Below are 15,718 nucleotides of genomic sequence, written 5' to 3'. Positions count from 1 at the left end.
CTCCCCTTCACTTCCCTCAGACTCCTGGGCCTGGCAGGAGCAGCAGCACCCAGCTACTTGTAATTCGCCTTCACTGGGTGCTTTGCCTCTGCTTCCGTTGAAAGGGGGCTGGCAAAGTGGCCAAGGCCTGAGGGCATAAGGATGCTGTTAAAGCCTCTCTACTATTTATAAATCCCTTCAGAAATCATGAAGATAGGAACTCCTTGTGGGGATTATCTCTTGTAATTACATACACATTTTCCACTAATTAATAATAATAAAAAAGATCACTACTGGTGTGAGTGAGATATTCTACCTCTTTCAGGACTACTTTCCATCTCATCACTCCCAACACACACACACACACACACACACACACACACACACACACACACTATCAATCTCCATATGCTTCTCCATCCCAGCTTTTCGTGTCGATCTCTTCCCTTCTATTTGCCAGAACTGTGCAAGGGAGGAAGGTAATACTTTGATCCTGACTGCACATAGGATGGAGTTCTCACCAGGCCTCTGAGCTCCCAGAAAGCCAGAGATAAATAGAGGAAGTGAAGAAAAGAGAAAATGAAGGAAGGAGAAAAGGGAAAATGGGAAGAGAAGAAGGGAAGGAAAGAAAATGAGTGGAAAAGGAGAAGAATAGGAAAAGGAGAAAAAGAGGGGAAAGAGTGGCAGAAAGAAAGGGTGAAAGGGAAGGGGAAGGTGAATAGAAGAATGAAAAGGAAGGAAGGAGTGAGTAGGGGAGAGAAGAAAGAATGGGAGAAACGGGGGGGGGGAAGCAAGAAGAATAGAAGGAAGGAAAGAAGGAAGAACAAGGGAATCAGGGCAGCGTTGCAGGACCCTGCCTAGCACAGTCCATCCCTGTGAGCTGACAAGTGTTGTCAGGCACACACAGAGGGCCTTGGGTGGTCTTCTGGCCCCAGGAGTCACTGCATCACACCAGGCCTCCTCAGGAGTCCCAGCACGTGTTCTCTGGGTAAGTGGGGGCAGGGGCGGAGCACAAGCTCTGTGAACTGCAAAGCTGCTTCAGTTCAGCTGCACCCCACTACCAGGAACCCCTGCATCTGCTCTCTGGATATGTGCAGGGTGGGACACAAGCTTTATGAGCTGCAAAGTCCTTGCTCCAGTACAGCTGCACCCCATGTACCAGGAGCCCCTTCATCTGCACTGTGGGTAGGTGGGCACACAGACTGTGTGAACTACAAAGTTCCTGCCTCAACACACATGCATCCCAGGAACCCCTTCATCTGCACTCTGGGTATGTGATGGACACAGGAGCATTTTTGGGCTCAAAGCACTTACTTCCACACAGCTGCACCTCAGATCTCAGGACCCCCTGCATCTGCTCTCTGGATATGTGCAGGGTGGGACACAAGCTTTATGAGCTGCAATGTTCTTGCTCCAGCACAGCTGCACCCCATGTACCAGGAACCCCTTCATCTGCACTGTGGGTAGGTGGGCACACAGACTGTGTGAACTACAAAGTTCCTGCTTCAACACACATGCACCCCAGGAACCCCTTCATCTGCTCTCTGGGTATGTGAGGGACACAGGAGCATTTTTGGGCTCAAAGCACCTACTTCCACACAGCTGCACCTCAGGTCTCAGGAGCCCCTGCATCTGCTCTCTGAGTGTTTGGGGGGCGCACAAGCTCTATTAGCTGCAAAGTTCCTGCTCCCATGCAGCTGCAGCCCCCTTACCTTCGGCCAGCTTCCTCCCCTCCTGACCGGTGGATGGGTCCAGCCTCCCCCGTGCCGTAGGCCGGTGGAACTGCCCGTGACGTCACAATGCCGCGGCTCGCGGGCCTCCTCCGGGAGGGCTGACGTCGCCGCGGCGGGAGCTGGGCCTGCGTCCCGAGCCGCTCTCCCGCAGCAGCTCGGCGGCGAGCGGAGGCGCCAGGGGCGGCTCTGCGCCTGGGAAGCCGCTCCGCCAATCGCGAGCTGAAAGGGCAGCGCGAGGCGCGGAGGAAGCGCGGGGCTCGCTCTCCGGAGGCTGTCCCGCGGCGGCGGCGGCGGCGGCGGCCATGGCGGGCCAGCGCGCGGGCGGCGGCGCCCCGCAGCAGGTAGGGGTGCGCTGGGCCGCGGGGACCCGGGCGGCGCTGCGAGGAGCCCAGGCGCGGGCCGGCGGCGGCCCACCCCAGCTCCCGAGCCCCGCGCTCGGACGTGAATCCATCCACACACACGCCCTCCCCCAAACAAAACTAGAGGAAACTGGGTGCGGTGCACTCCTGTAATCCCAGCGGGAGGCGAGGCAGCAGCTTCAAGGGTTGAGGGCAGGTCTGGACTTTATAAATGACCCTCTCTGAAAACGCAGGAGCAGAAATGAAAGGAGAGGGGAAGATAAAGGGAGGAAAGGACGGAAGACAGACAGAGAAAAGAGGCAGAAAGGGAAGAAGAAAGAAAAGGGGGAAAGGAGAAAGGGAAAAAAGAGGTAATAGGTGAAGAATGGGAAAAATGAAGGTGAGAAGGTAAAAGAAGAGGGAAAGGAGAGGGAAGGCAAGAAGGAAGGAAGAAAGGAAAAAAGGGGAAAGAGAGAAGAGTTGAAGGAAGGAATAAAGGAAAAAGAGGGGGAAAGGGGGGAGAATAGTAGGAAGAAAGGAAAAAGAGGTAAAGGGAGAAGAATGGAAAGAAGGAAGGAGGGAGTGAGGGAGGAAAACAAGGAAGGGAGGGAGGAGGAAGGGATAGTGGGAGAGAAGGAAGGGAGCAAAAAGAGAAATGGAAGACAAAAAGGGAGGAAAAAAGGAAGGACGGACGAGCAAGGGAAGCAGGGCAGGGCTGCAGAACCCAGGCCTGAGTGCAGTCAGTCCGTGTGGGTTGACCACAGCGTTGTCAGGCACACACAGTGGGCCTGTGGGATCTTGAGGCCAGAAGTCACCTTGTCTCCTGAGGCCTCCTCACACCCCAGGAGTCCTGCATCTGCTCTATGGGTAGGTAGGAGGAAAGATCCCTGTGAGCTGCAAAGTCTCTGCTTCCTTACAGCTGCCTCCCCCTCCCTTCTGCAAGCCGCCCTCCTGTCACGAATGGTGGATGACTCTGCCCTCCCCCCATGCCTGGGGCAGCTGGAGCACCCTTGATGTCACGATGCTGCAGCTCTACCAGACCAGTGGGGAAAATTTAAACTTAAAGGCAGGGACGTGCAAATGGTGACGAGGTAGCAGCAGAGTTCATTTCCTTGAGCCTCTGTCTGGTGACATGGTGGTGAAGGTTGCCATGGTGATCTGCTTGCAAGTGAGACCTCTGCATCAGGTCAGGGTTAGGCCCGGTAGAGGGGCCATGTGACCTCCCCAGGTAGTGCTCCCAGGACTGGTGGTGATAGGCCTGGCCACATCCCAAACCCAGCTCCAGCGTGCCACCACAAGTGTCTTCACCTCTCCATGCCAATTTTTTAATCATCTTGTGATGTGCTTACAGACATTGCCTTCATTTTCTTCTGTAAATGCCAGAAAGTAAAATCCAACAATGTTAGGTACTAAATGCTGGATGGGAAAAGCAGGAAGGGGAATAAGTGAAGTCTTGGCCTTACTAGCCTCTGGCCTTAACCCAAAATTCTAAAAGCTTTTGTGGTATGAGAAATGAATATTCAATACTACTAAGTGTGATTATGAAAATTGGGAATGCTTAAGTTTAATAAGCTCACTCTAATTTGGGAAAAGGTGTCTACTTAAGGTACCCATGGTGATAGACAGGTAGAGAATGTTAGAGAAGTCACTAGGCCTGTGAAGAGATGACAGTTTGGGAGGGGCAGGTTGGTGTCGGCATTTTCCTGACACTTCATGCATGGAAGAATAGGGTTAGGTACTTAATGGAAAGGAAGAACAGGGTATTCCAGGCACAGATATTCAGATTGATTTGTTGTGATACTTAGGGTACATCTAGGAATTTAGAAGAAGATGACATTAAAGAGAGAACTGATGTGATTCAAGTATTTTGTGTGTGAATGTGCATGCCACAGGATGCATGTGGAGATCTGAGGACAACTTCCACTTTCCTTGACACAAGCTCTCACTTGTTTTACTGGGTGTACTGTTCGTTTGTTTCTCCTGCTTATGTGCACCATTCTCGCTGGCGTGCAAGCCTCTGGGTTCTCCTGGTTCCATTTGTCATTGCCTTGGAGTCTGTATGCTGTGTGCATGTGCCTTTATGTGGATGGTGGGAATTGAACTGAAGCTGTTAAGCTTGCAAGTAAATACTTTAACCATCTCTCTAGACCCCTCATTTGCTATATGGATGTGTGGCATTTACTCACTGTTCTGAAATGACACATATCAAACCTTCCTGATCAAGGATGATTTCTGTGATATAGTAAACAATCACACAGCCCAAATATGAGGCAACAGGCAGGATACCATAGGTCCTACATGAAAATTACATGATTACATGCATGGTGTGGCCTCCCAGCCACCTGGACAGGAGAAAGCCAGTCAGTAGATCTCCAATGACAAAAAAAAAGAAAAGAAAGAAAAGAAAAGAAAAACAAAAAAAATTACCCCATTTCTCATAGTGAGAACATCCTGAGAAGCTGGCCCTGGGCCTTTACTCTGGAGATGAGACTCTGAGTTAGCAATAGGATCTGAAAGACTAGACACTGGACATGGAGTTTTTGGAGTTCAGACCATCAGGATAGAAGTAGGTAGGTGGGGCCTTCCATATAGGGAGGAGAGGCACGTGCCATGTACATGAGTGACCATTATCAAAACATCTTCCCTGTTCTGGAAATAGGCAGGGACATTGTTCAGGGCTCTGATGTGTCTATCTCTTGAGGCTCTTAATGCATGAGACATTAGCTTTGTGTATGAAGTCTTTGAAGTCTTTGTTCCATCATTTCCCTCTCAGCCCACTGATTGGTGACTTCAGAATATCCTGATTTTTCTTCCCACAGCTGCATTCTATATCAGTCATCCTGTGTTTCTGAAACCATAATTCCATCCTTGATACTCGTACTTTCAGTGGCAAGTGAGCAAAGACAGGAATTCAACCTTGAACCTGTGCTCTATTGAGAGGTGGCAATTTGGGATAAGAAAGGATTCTTCTCTTAGAGATATCTTATTTTGCATCTATGGCTAACAGTAATTATAGGAGGGAAAAGAAAGGCCATCATTTCAAATTATTTTGGTCAAGAAGTCAGTCATGCCTCTGAGATATATGGTGTTACTGGTTCTATATGTCGCCTTGTAGACTTATGGACTCTTCTCTGCATGCAGTGAGGGTTTCCTGTATATCAAAGCTCTTGCATCCCTCTGAATCTCTGCTTAGATTATATCTAGATCAAAAGTTAACACATGACAAACCATGATCAGTGCATGTGTAGATTCCTTTATATAAAACATGTCTCTATTTTCCCCTTATCACTCGTATCAGTATAAACAAGGAAGTGGGTAGTCCAGCCCACTCTGAGCCCTGAAATTCTTCCCCACTCTGGCCTATGTTTTCTTGCCTGTTCCATCAGATTGAGGCTCGGACCTGTCTTTAGGTTGTTCACTTGGTGGCCACTTGCAATTGTTCAGCTCCTTCCCTGGCATAATCAAACCAAAGTCACAGCATGTCTCCCATTTCCACTTACCCCTGTGCTTCTCCCAGAACCGGTCTGGTATTTCTAGAACAAAAAAATGGTACAGACTGTGTTGCTGGGGCTGATCTCAGGAGGAATGCGTTTGCTTTAGCCATTCAACAGGTATTTGTGAGGTCACAGGTCATTTTCGGTTATTTAATTTAGGGTGGGCCATACAGTGCTGCACCTGACCTTGTGGGTGGGTATAGGGATGCTGCTGGATACCCTGCAATGTGCATGTCATTCCCCAAGCATAGTCTGTCTGACTATGTTTGGGGAATGACTGTCAAATTGCCAGTAGGTTGAAGAGAGTGCCTAGTGCACTGGTATGGGCATTTAAAAGAACATTAAACTCTCAGGGGAGAATATTTGCTGATTTTCTTTTCTTTTTAATCTTAGGTTGGGAATTGAAGCTGTAGATGTCAAGCCCCAGTTTTTACCTCAAGAGTATAATAGTTTATTCTGATCCAAATATGAGAGTTGATGGCCCAGGAACAAATCTAATACAATGTTTCAATATGGTAAAATTTTCAGAAGTTTTTGTTTCATTTCTTTTTCTTTTTTTTTTTTACTTATTTATTTGAGAGAGACAGACACAGAGAGAAAGACAGATAGAGGGAGAGAGAGAGAATGGGCGCACCAGGGCTTCCAGCCTCTGCAAACGAACTCCAGACGTGTGCGCTCCCTTGTGCATCTGGCTAACGTGGGACCTGGGGAACCGAGCCTCGAACCGGGATCCTTAGGCTTCACAGGCAAGCACTTAACCGCTAAGCCATCTCTCCAGCCCTGTTTCATTTCTTAAGTCTGGTCTCACTCTAGCCCTGGTTGACCTGGAACTCAATCTGTAAACCAAAACAGCCTCAAATTTACAGTGAGTTTCCTACTTTACCCTTTTTTTTTTGTACTGGTAATAAAAAATGTGGAGCATCCTACATGACTCACGGAATATTTATAGTAATAGAACAAGAATGGTATAAATCTAGGCATTTTAAGTACATTCATGGAAACTTCAAGTAGGAGTTTTCTAAGCAGCGAAGTCTCTGCTAGAGTTTCTGTTATCATTGGATCATGTTTCCCACCACCACCCTTTCCCCAGACTGCATTTCTTTTAGGCACTGGGGTCACTCAGACATGGATTGTTTCCAGGTACCATGTTCTTCCTTACTGGGTGACATTGTTTAGGCACATCCCCTCTCAGCCAAGTCCTTATGTATATTACCTTGTGACTCACTTTGATCTGGCCAGGCAATGGTGTGTGCTGAATATGTCCATCCCACTAGAGCTTTCAAATTGCAAGGAGGTTCCTGTGAAATCAGCACTGGAGCCTGGCTGGTGCAGGTCCAGCTGGCTTGGGACATAAGTAGTCTCTTCCATCTTCTTCCTGACATAGAGGCCTAAACCTTGAGGCTTTCCTGGTTTCCCCTGTGGATAGGACTGCTGCTGGGGTTGAGTCCTTCTCCCTTGGTTTCAGAGGTTAGAGAGGAAGGCTTTGGATACTGAGGTATAGAAGAGTGAGGCATGGACCCCAGTCCTACTCAGGAGGCACGTGAGCGTCCCTGCTTCTGGGGCTCTCCCTGTGTCCTAATATTTATCTCTGCTTCCTTTTTCTGTTTTCGTTTTCTTTATTTTTTTCAGGCAGTGCCTCATTCTATTGTCAAGATGGAGCTGGAGCCCACTGTATAGCTCAGGCTTGCCTGACGCTTGCAGCAATCCTCTGACCTCTGACATTTAAGCACTGGGATGTATACACATGAGCCACCAACCTCCAGCCCCTTTTTTTCCCTCATCTGTCTCAGTCTCTCTGGTGCCTGTGATGTACCTGTAAAACAATGAGAACCCCACTGTGTACCCCTGGTTTGGGGGATATTGTTTCTTGAGACCTCAGCCAGGTGAAGGGTTTACACTGGATGCATGATACCAGTTTCAGTCATGTGCAGAGGTCTCACCCCTTCCTGCCTCCTCCCTTCTCTCTCTGGATGCCCCCCCCCCCCCCATAAATTCCTTGTTAAGGAGAAGTGGGGGAGAATGCCAAGACCTGGGTTCAGTCTCTCTTCCAAATAGGTATCTCTGTGCAGATTTGTAATTACAGATACTCAGAAGCCCAAGGCATGAGAGAGGACCACAACTTCCAGATCAGTCTGATCTACAGAGATATTTGAAGGCAAAATTGAGTACCTACTGAAACCCTGTGTTAAATAAACCAAAACCAAGTGTATAATTTTCAGTGATGGAGCATGCACCTGGCATGTTCTGTGCTTAAGCTCATTCCATATCACCTGCCTGTACTTCAGAGAAGCCAATTTGTCCCCTTTGTGTTTTTCTTCTCCAACATGGAGTAGTTTTGCTTCTTTCTGTGAACTGTGGTGTGGCTTTAGCATGGCAAGAAATTATTTTGGGGAGGCAAGGCATGCTTCCCCCCAGTCCTCCATCTGGGACCACAAAACCTAAAAGAAAAGTGGGATGCTGAGCCTAGCTTACTGTAGAGTAAGGGGAGATGATGCCAGAGATTGGTATTTTGGTGGGTGAGTCTCTCATTGCATGCCAACCTAAGACGAATAGGACAGTGGTTTGATTATCAGAGATTCCAGGAGGCTGTGGGTCCAGTAAGCCCACAGGGCCCCTGGGGCCCCCAGTTTCTGAGGATGGTTGAGAAACTAACTGTGGCCTTATAGGTATGTGAGAAGAAGTTTTGGGCTGAGAGAGGCAGTGAGGGTCTGAGGGACCCTGGCATGTCCTGTGCCTTAAATTCATTCTGTCCACCTGTCAGTTGGCCCTCCAAGAGGTCAGTTGCTGCCCTTGACTCAGTGCTTTACTTCTTCAGCATGGGAAAATGTTGCTCCCTGCTGCCCAGCGTGGTGTGGCTGCAGCATGCCAAGAGAAGGAGTTCTGGAAAGAGTGCAGGGGGAAGATGAAACTTGGATGGAATTTAAGACTGGAGGCCAAGTCTCATAAAGGAGTGAAGTTTAAGGAGATTGGAAGGGTGAATTCATGGCCTATGGAGAGTGAGGAGAGTAGAAATGGGGGAAATGAAGAGGACATGGGAAGGGAAAGGAGCCCCTCACTCTGTGGTCTGTTTAAGTTCTCTTGTGAGCTGAGAGTCAAGAATTGCAGCACAGTTAGCAACATAATTGGTGGTGGTTACCTACATACGGAGAATATTCCTTCTGTAGAGTTAAAATAATTATGTAATAGTAATAGTGATTTATACTTAATTCCTAATCATGTATGATCTTGATTTGTGACTATATATAATTTTCCAGAGGGAAACTTGATATTTTCCAGAATTCTCTGGGAAACATTTCTTTAGTAGAATCAAATGAGGACAATTTATTCCTCAGAATTTAGACATGGTGAGTTTGGGCCTGGCATCCTAGGCCACAGGAAGGAAATTTTAATACCATATGACCATGTAACCATGTTCACTGGCTCCTCATTGTCCATGTCATCTGGTTCCTGGGTTCTTTGAGGTGAGAGATCAGGATTTCTAGGCCTCCTCACCTCCTGGAACATGTGTATCTGATTTCAAGGCTATTGCAACCTGGTGTTGGTATGACTGAACACCTACATCATCTTATATTTGTTTCTGAGTCATCAGGTTCCATCCTATCACCCAGCTGCTCAAAACCCTATCCTTTGTGACCTAAACTTTGTCTCTTGGTTCTGGTGATCTTAGGTTACCCTCACCTACTCCTGACCATCAGGAAGCTACTCACACTACTATAGTGAGGTTGTCACGTGTCCATGGACATATTTTAGCCACCAGGCAGAGGTCTAGGAGGGCCTAGAGTGGCGGTAGCATGTTAGAAACTGATACTATTGATCTATATGGAAAGAACATGGGCCCCATGTCCATGGTGTGGGGGCAAGGACAGGGTATCTGGTCATTGTTTGTAGGTGAAGGATTCTGCAGCACTAGTGTGAGAATTGTTTGAAAAGTTTGTTTCACCAGGTACCCTGGCGGCAGCTGAACAGAAGAGACTTATGTCATCCTGTGCGATCATGGCCACCCACTTGCCCAGGGCAGTCATTCTTTCCCTGTCTTTCCTGAAAACTCTCTCGGCCCCACAGGCACCAGAGTCAAGGATCAAGCTCACCTGTGAAGCTCTGTGCTTGCTTCTGAGTTTGTATCTTAGGTTGTTACCTCTGACACTATAATCTTTCTTTCTCTGAATCCCTGTGACTCTTCTCTCTTTCTGTCCTAATCTATGCATGTGAATGTGACCCCACATTGTACTGTTCTTGGCCCATCTGTCTGTAGTTTCTGTGTCTCTCAGTACATGTCCTTTATGCACCTTTTCCTTCAGGTACTGGGGTCACTAGGTCATGGCAATTTCCCTCTCAGCCATTTAGGCATGTGTCTCTGTGTGGTCTTGGTCTGAGAAGTGTAGAGAGCGGACTGTCCAGCTGGGATAATTAGCAGAGGGTGCCGGATTTCAGGAACAGCTTCATGTAGAGGCTTTGCCTCTTCCCATCTCCTTCTGCCTATACCTGTATGTCCTCTTTGGTGCCCAGCTGGTGATAAGGGAACCTATCACTTGGTACAAATCTCCCCTCAAACAGAGCCAGTGAAGGCCTGTATACCTTGTTGATGAGGAGGCATATGCGGAAGAAAATAGGCAAACTGTAGAGCAGCCTATAATACCAAACATCTTCCAGATAAAGCTGGGCAACTTAGTGATCTTCTCTCAAAAAAGCCAAGGGATACATCCACCTGCTATTTTTTTTTCCCTGTTCTGTAGGGTTATGGTGGTGTGACCTCCCCAAGTCCCCTGTCCTGCCCTATGAGCTCATTTTCTTCCTGAATGTAGAATACTGAGGTCTAGTACAGAAATCCCCCAGGGAACTTAGCACACTCCTCCTGGGAACACAGTAGGCACGTGGTTTCATGGTGCCTCTGAGGTGAAAGGAAAACAAGAACTTCTCCACACTGGGCACTTTTGGTCTCGGGAGGCTCAGAGATGGATTGATTGAGGGAAATCCCAGCCTGGGAAGCATGCTGTGTTGTCATAGATGGTCCTGCCTCTAGGATTCACCTAGGACGTGACCATGATGCCAATGACCATGTCATTCAGTCACTCAGTGTAGAGCGAGAAGGGGCAATAATAAGGGACTATGAAGGCATGCTGACACACCTCTCTCTTTTCATTACTTAGGCAGTGGTATTGCTTTTGTGAATTTGAGGACAGTGTTAGCTATAGTGTACCAAACCAGCCTGAACTGCACAGAAAGTGGTAGTCTTTCACTCCCTCCCTCATAAAAGTTCGGGGAAGGGAATGGAACACACCTCCAATCTCAGCACTTTGCAGGCTGAGACCGGGGGGCGGGGGGTTGTTAGTTTGAGGCCAGCCTGTGCTACATGTAAGAAATCATGAGGTGATTGAGGAAATAAAAAGAGAAACACGTGGTGGTGGATGCCTCTAATCCTAGCACTTGGGAGGCATAAGTAAGATTGCCATGAGTTCAAAGTTACCCTGAGACTACATAGTGAATTCCAGGTCAGCCTGGCCTAGAATGAGACACTATCTAGGAAAACCAAAGGTGGGGAAAGTGGACAAAATGACAAGGAAGGTAAATAGAGTGGTGGAAAGGGAGAGGAAATGGGTGGGAGGTGACTTAGAGTTGCTCATGCCTCTCGTCCCAGCACTTGGGAGGATGATGATGGGAATTATAGTGATTTCAAAGGGTTGTACAGTGAGATGCCGCTTCAAAACAATGAGGAGGGAGGGCAGGATTGTGAGAGACTGAGAGATTCTCATATCAGAACTAGCACTCCCAAAGAGAAGAAGGGCATCCAACATGGAAGTATCATTCCAAAGATGCAAGATTGTGAAAAAAAAAAAAAGATGCTGTGCAGAGACATTTAATAATCAGTGGTTGCCAAGGTGTCTATTTGCAGTGTGTATAGAAAGAAAAGTGTCATCAATAGACAGATGACAGATAAATTTTTGGGCAGCAGCACTTTTCTACTTAATAGTGGGGTGCCAGATACATGACATTTATTTGTCAAAAGCTGCCAAGTATTTGCAGTGAAGAGTGATCTCTAATGTAAATTGTGGACTTAATGACAAATGAAGCATATGTTCATATTTCTTCCCACCCTCAAATATACAGGTTCATGATGTAATAATACATTGAATACATGAAAAACGCTAGGAATAGGAAAGTATGACAAATAAAGTATAAGAAAATGTTTACTATAGGCTCAGTTTCTCTGTAAAACAAGCCAGTTTTGCAAAGTAACACTTTGTAGTTCCCAACATATCATAGGGCACTTGCAGGACTGTGTTCAATCAAGAACAAATTGAGCTGATGTTGAGTTGAGCTAATGATGGTAGTTAGGAATCATATGTAAAAATGAAATCCTGCAACACAGCAGCAAACTATATTGTATGAATTTAAGATGCTACTTGCAGATAGTAATGTTTCAAAGCTGCCAACTGGAGCAAGTCTGCTCAATTTACCTTCCAAATCAGAACAAGGAGGCTGAGGTTATCTCAGGCTTCAGTGGCCTCTATGCGTAGGTGCCGCCAGTGATGAGGAGCTCAGAAGCAGGATCTTGACTCCTTCTGCACGACTCGATGCAGGCGCACACCATACCCAGCAGCAGCTGGATGGCCGCAAAGGCCAATGCTGCCCAGAAAACATGCATCATGATATCTGGAAGCTTCTTTACAACTAGAGCCCCTTCAGGATAGAAGTCGGAGGGGTTAGTCAGGCTGCCCTTACAGCTGCTGGCGCGCTTTCTGCAGCAGCCAAGTGGGACACTACAGTTTGTGGTTTCTTTGAACCCATCTGTGTTTTCCCAGTCTGAATAGTTATAAATTCCACAACAGTGAAGCTGTCTCTGTACGTAGTCGATGGCTCTGCTGGCAGCATCACAGTTGTTTCCACGGTTGCTCTTAGACACTTTCTGAATGCTGCGGTCAACCTCATTTTCCACCTTTGCTCTATAAACGTATCCCCAAACTATGACAACTTCTGTGACAAAAACCACGAGCAGGATGATGACAAGCATGGCAGGTCCACAGCGACTTTCCTGCATTGTTGCTCAGCAGCCAGTGAGTCCAGTAATGAAAAGCAGAGCTCCCACAGCTGTGATCACCACCGCAGCCATGAGTGTGTACGTGTCTTCAAAGAAGTGGTCATAGTCATCGTACGTGGTGAAGACATAGGCTCCCAAGGAACACAGAATGTCTTTCTATGAAAGTCTAATATATAGCCAGCGATTCTGTGGTAGAAGAAATTTAACAGGGAAACCAGACCCAGATGACACTATAGAATACAAGTTTTTATTATCCAAACTTACACCATAGAGACAGTGTGACCCCAAGTCTCTTCACTATCCGTGTAGCTGCACCCTGCTTGTATATTATCTGGTTGGTGTAGCCATAGGTGCAAACACCCCTGATCAAACAGCTTTCTGTTCTATATTTGCACTTTTAACACTGAATTATTACTAAGGAATATTCTGTTTGTGCCTCCAGATCATGTAACCTTGGAAACTTGTAACCCACCATTACTGTAAAGAATTCATACTGTTTACCATACTGTCCATAAATCCCTGGGACATCACAGCTCAGTACTCACTTTTTTTTTCTTTCTCAGTTTTTATTAACATTTTCCATAATTATAAAAATTATCCCATGGTAATACCCTCCCCCCCCCTTTCCCCTTTGAAATTCCATTCTCCATCATATCCCTTCCCCATCCGTATTCAGTTTTTGGAAGTTATTCTCCTGAGTCCATATTTACAGGAATAAATTTTCTATTCTCCTCTCTATCTCTGGTGCCATGTCTGTGTGACCCAGTTTCCAGTAACAGTTTTGCCATATGTTCCAGGGTCTGGGGTGCTGACTGGTCCCTAAATTGACTGGTATATGATAGCCATGTGCACTATGTGGTTAGCCCTTTGAGGTATTTTACTTATAAATATCAGAAAACAGCCTTCTGTGGCAGAAGTCAAAGAATAAAGACTAGATTGTACTCCTTTTATAGCTAAGTTGCTAAAAGCTGAAAATAATTACCTCATGGACTCTAAGCCTAAATTAATGCTGCTTGTTTTCATAGATTTTTCAAATACTATAATTTGGTTTTGTTTATATTTGAAATCATAACAATGTATAAGTACCAAAAGGAATAGACAGAATTTGTATTTATATGGGGCCATTAGATAAGATTTTCAATGTTTTTGGAAACAGAAATGAAATATGTGAAATTGATTTTTTAAAACCTTTTGAATTATATTTCATTTATTTATTTGAGAAACAGGCAGATAGAGAATGTGTACATCAGGACCTCCAACCACTGCAAACCAACTAGACAACTCCAGATGCATGCCCCACTGATGTGACTCAATACAGTAATATTGAACCTGGGACCTTAGGCTTCACAGAAAAGAGCCTAAGAGCTAAGCCATCTTTCCAGCCTGGAATTGATTTTTGAAATACTTTTTTTTTTTCTGGTAAGTCTAATTTTTTTCCTTTTTTTTAAGTTTATTTTATTTTATTTTTTTTTATTTTTGTTTTTTCAAGGTAGAGCTTCATTCTAACTCAGGCTGACCTCAAATTCACTATGTAGTCTCAGGTTGCTTCACACTCAAGACAATCCTCCTACCTCTGCCTCCATAGTGCTGGGGTTAAGGGTGTGTGCCACTATGCCTGACTAAAATGTTTCTTTTGATGTTAAAAATAAAAGCAGGGCATGGTGGCACATACCTTTAATACCAACACTTAGAAGGGCGAAACTCTTCCTCAAAAAAAAAAAAAAAAACATTAAAAAATAAAAATTTTTAAAAACTGCTGGCAATTCGGCTTAGTAGGAAATCCCACATGCGTATAGCCAGACTCTGGGAGAAAGAGGTGCAGAGGAGGAGAGACAGAGGAAAACAGATAAGAAGAAGCGCAGACAGACCAGCAGACCATGGGTAGAGCACAAAGCTCCAGGGACGTCAAGAGGAGGTTCAGGTTTCCTCCTGCTCTCTCAGGTCTCTGCTGCCTTTGGAAGGTAACATGCCATCAGCTTTGTTAGAGAGGAAGGGCAGAGGTGTCCTCTTCTTGTCTTCACCTTTAGTTGGGGTCCTCACAACACCAGGACTTCAGGATTGTCCCTAAATTGCATCTTTTAAAAATATCTACTTATTTAACTGTGTGTGTGTGTGTGTGTGTGTGTGTGTGTGTGTCTATGCATGTGGAAGTCCAAAGAAAACCTCAAGTTATCTATGTTTCACTCACAGTGAGTCAGGCTCTTCCTCAAGAGCTTTGGGTTCTCCTGGCTCTGCTTCACATTGGCCTAGTCCCACTGGGATCACAGAAGCACAAGCCACATTGAATCCAGCTTCATGTGGGTGCTGGGAGTCAAACCTGGGCCTAGTGGCTATGCAACAACATTGCAGCATCTGCCAAACCTTGGGGTCTGTCCTGAATCACAGGACACACAGTGGACAGTTTGGAGATTCATAGAGTATGGAAGTAGACACTGCATCCCAACCATGGATGACCATGCAACATTCCCCTGTTCTTTCTCCCACTGGGTCTCTGCATACCTGTCCCTCTTATCTGCCCACTGTGCTTTCTTGTGTGTTGACTGATTTTTCAGATGAGTTTTCATTCTGTAGCCTACACTTTTCTCAAACTTACAGCCATCTTCCTTCATTAGTATAAATGCTGAGTTTATAGGTGTCAGTCCCAAACCGTAGCTATGTGTGCACTTTTATCACACTTTTAGGGAGTCTATTTCTCTCTCTCTCTCTCCATGAGTGTGTGTGTTTATGCTGCATGTGTCATGAGTTGAGCATGTGTGTGGGGTTGTGGTGTTTGGGTTGATGTATGCATATGTGCAGGCCTTTGGAGGCCAGACATTACTGGGTGTCCTTCCCCATCCTTGACCCACTGTTTTTCCTTAACATGGAGTCTTATAGATTCTAGAGCTTGCTTTTTTCCTGCAAGCCCCAGTGATTCTCCCATCTCTGCTTGCCAGAGGACTGAGGATATAGACGTGTGACCATGCCCAGGTGTTTATGTGGGTGCTGGGTAATTGAACTAGAGCAACCTCAGGCCCCCTCGTTCCCTCATCCAGGCAACAGAAGCACTCTGAGCCATCTCTCCAGTCTCTTGGTGCTTGTGTCAACTTATCTGTATCTTTGTGTTCTCCATTACGTTTCTCTGATGGTGAGAAATGTGAA

General features: G+C 46.2%; 1 protein-coding gene and 1 pseudogene across 1 annotated transcript in view; one reads left to right on the top strand and one right to left on the bottom strand.

The window, feature by feature from the left end:
* The first annotated feature begins 2,031 nt into the window (after positions 1-2,031).
* Positions 2,032-15,718, top strand: part of LOC101595518 (zinc finger protein 850-like) — a 545,204-nt gene continuing 531,517 nt past the window's right edge. The window contains exon 1 of the mRNA XM_045141246.1: positions 2,032-2,053. The gene's annotated coding sequence lies outside the window, so the exon portion shown is untranslated. The remainder of the gene's footprint in view (positions 2,054-15,718) is intronic.
* LOC123457270 overlaps positions 12,050-15,718 on the bottom strand; it is a 44,819-nt pseudogene continuing 41,150 nt past the window's right edge.

Source organism: Jaculus jaculus, unplaced genomic scaffold (assembly GCF_020740685.1).
Source record: "Jaculus jaculus isolate mJacJac1 unplaced genomic scaffold, mJacJac1.mat.Y.cur mat_scaffold_34_1_3701052_arrow_ctg1, whole genome shotgun sequence".
Taxonomy (NCBI): domain Eukaryota; kingdom Metazoa; phylum Chordata; class Mammalia; order Rodentia; family Dipodidae; genus Jaculus; species Jaculus jaculus.
This window is presented reverse-complemented; position numbering and strand designations above follow the sequence as displayed.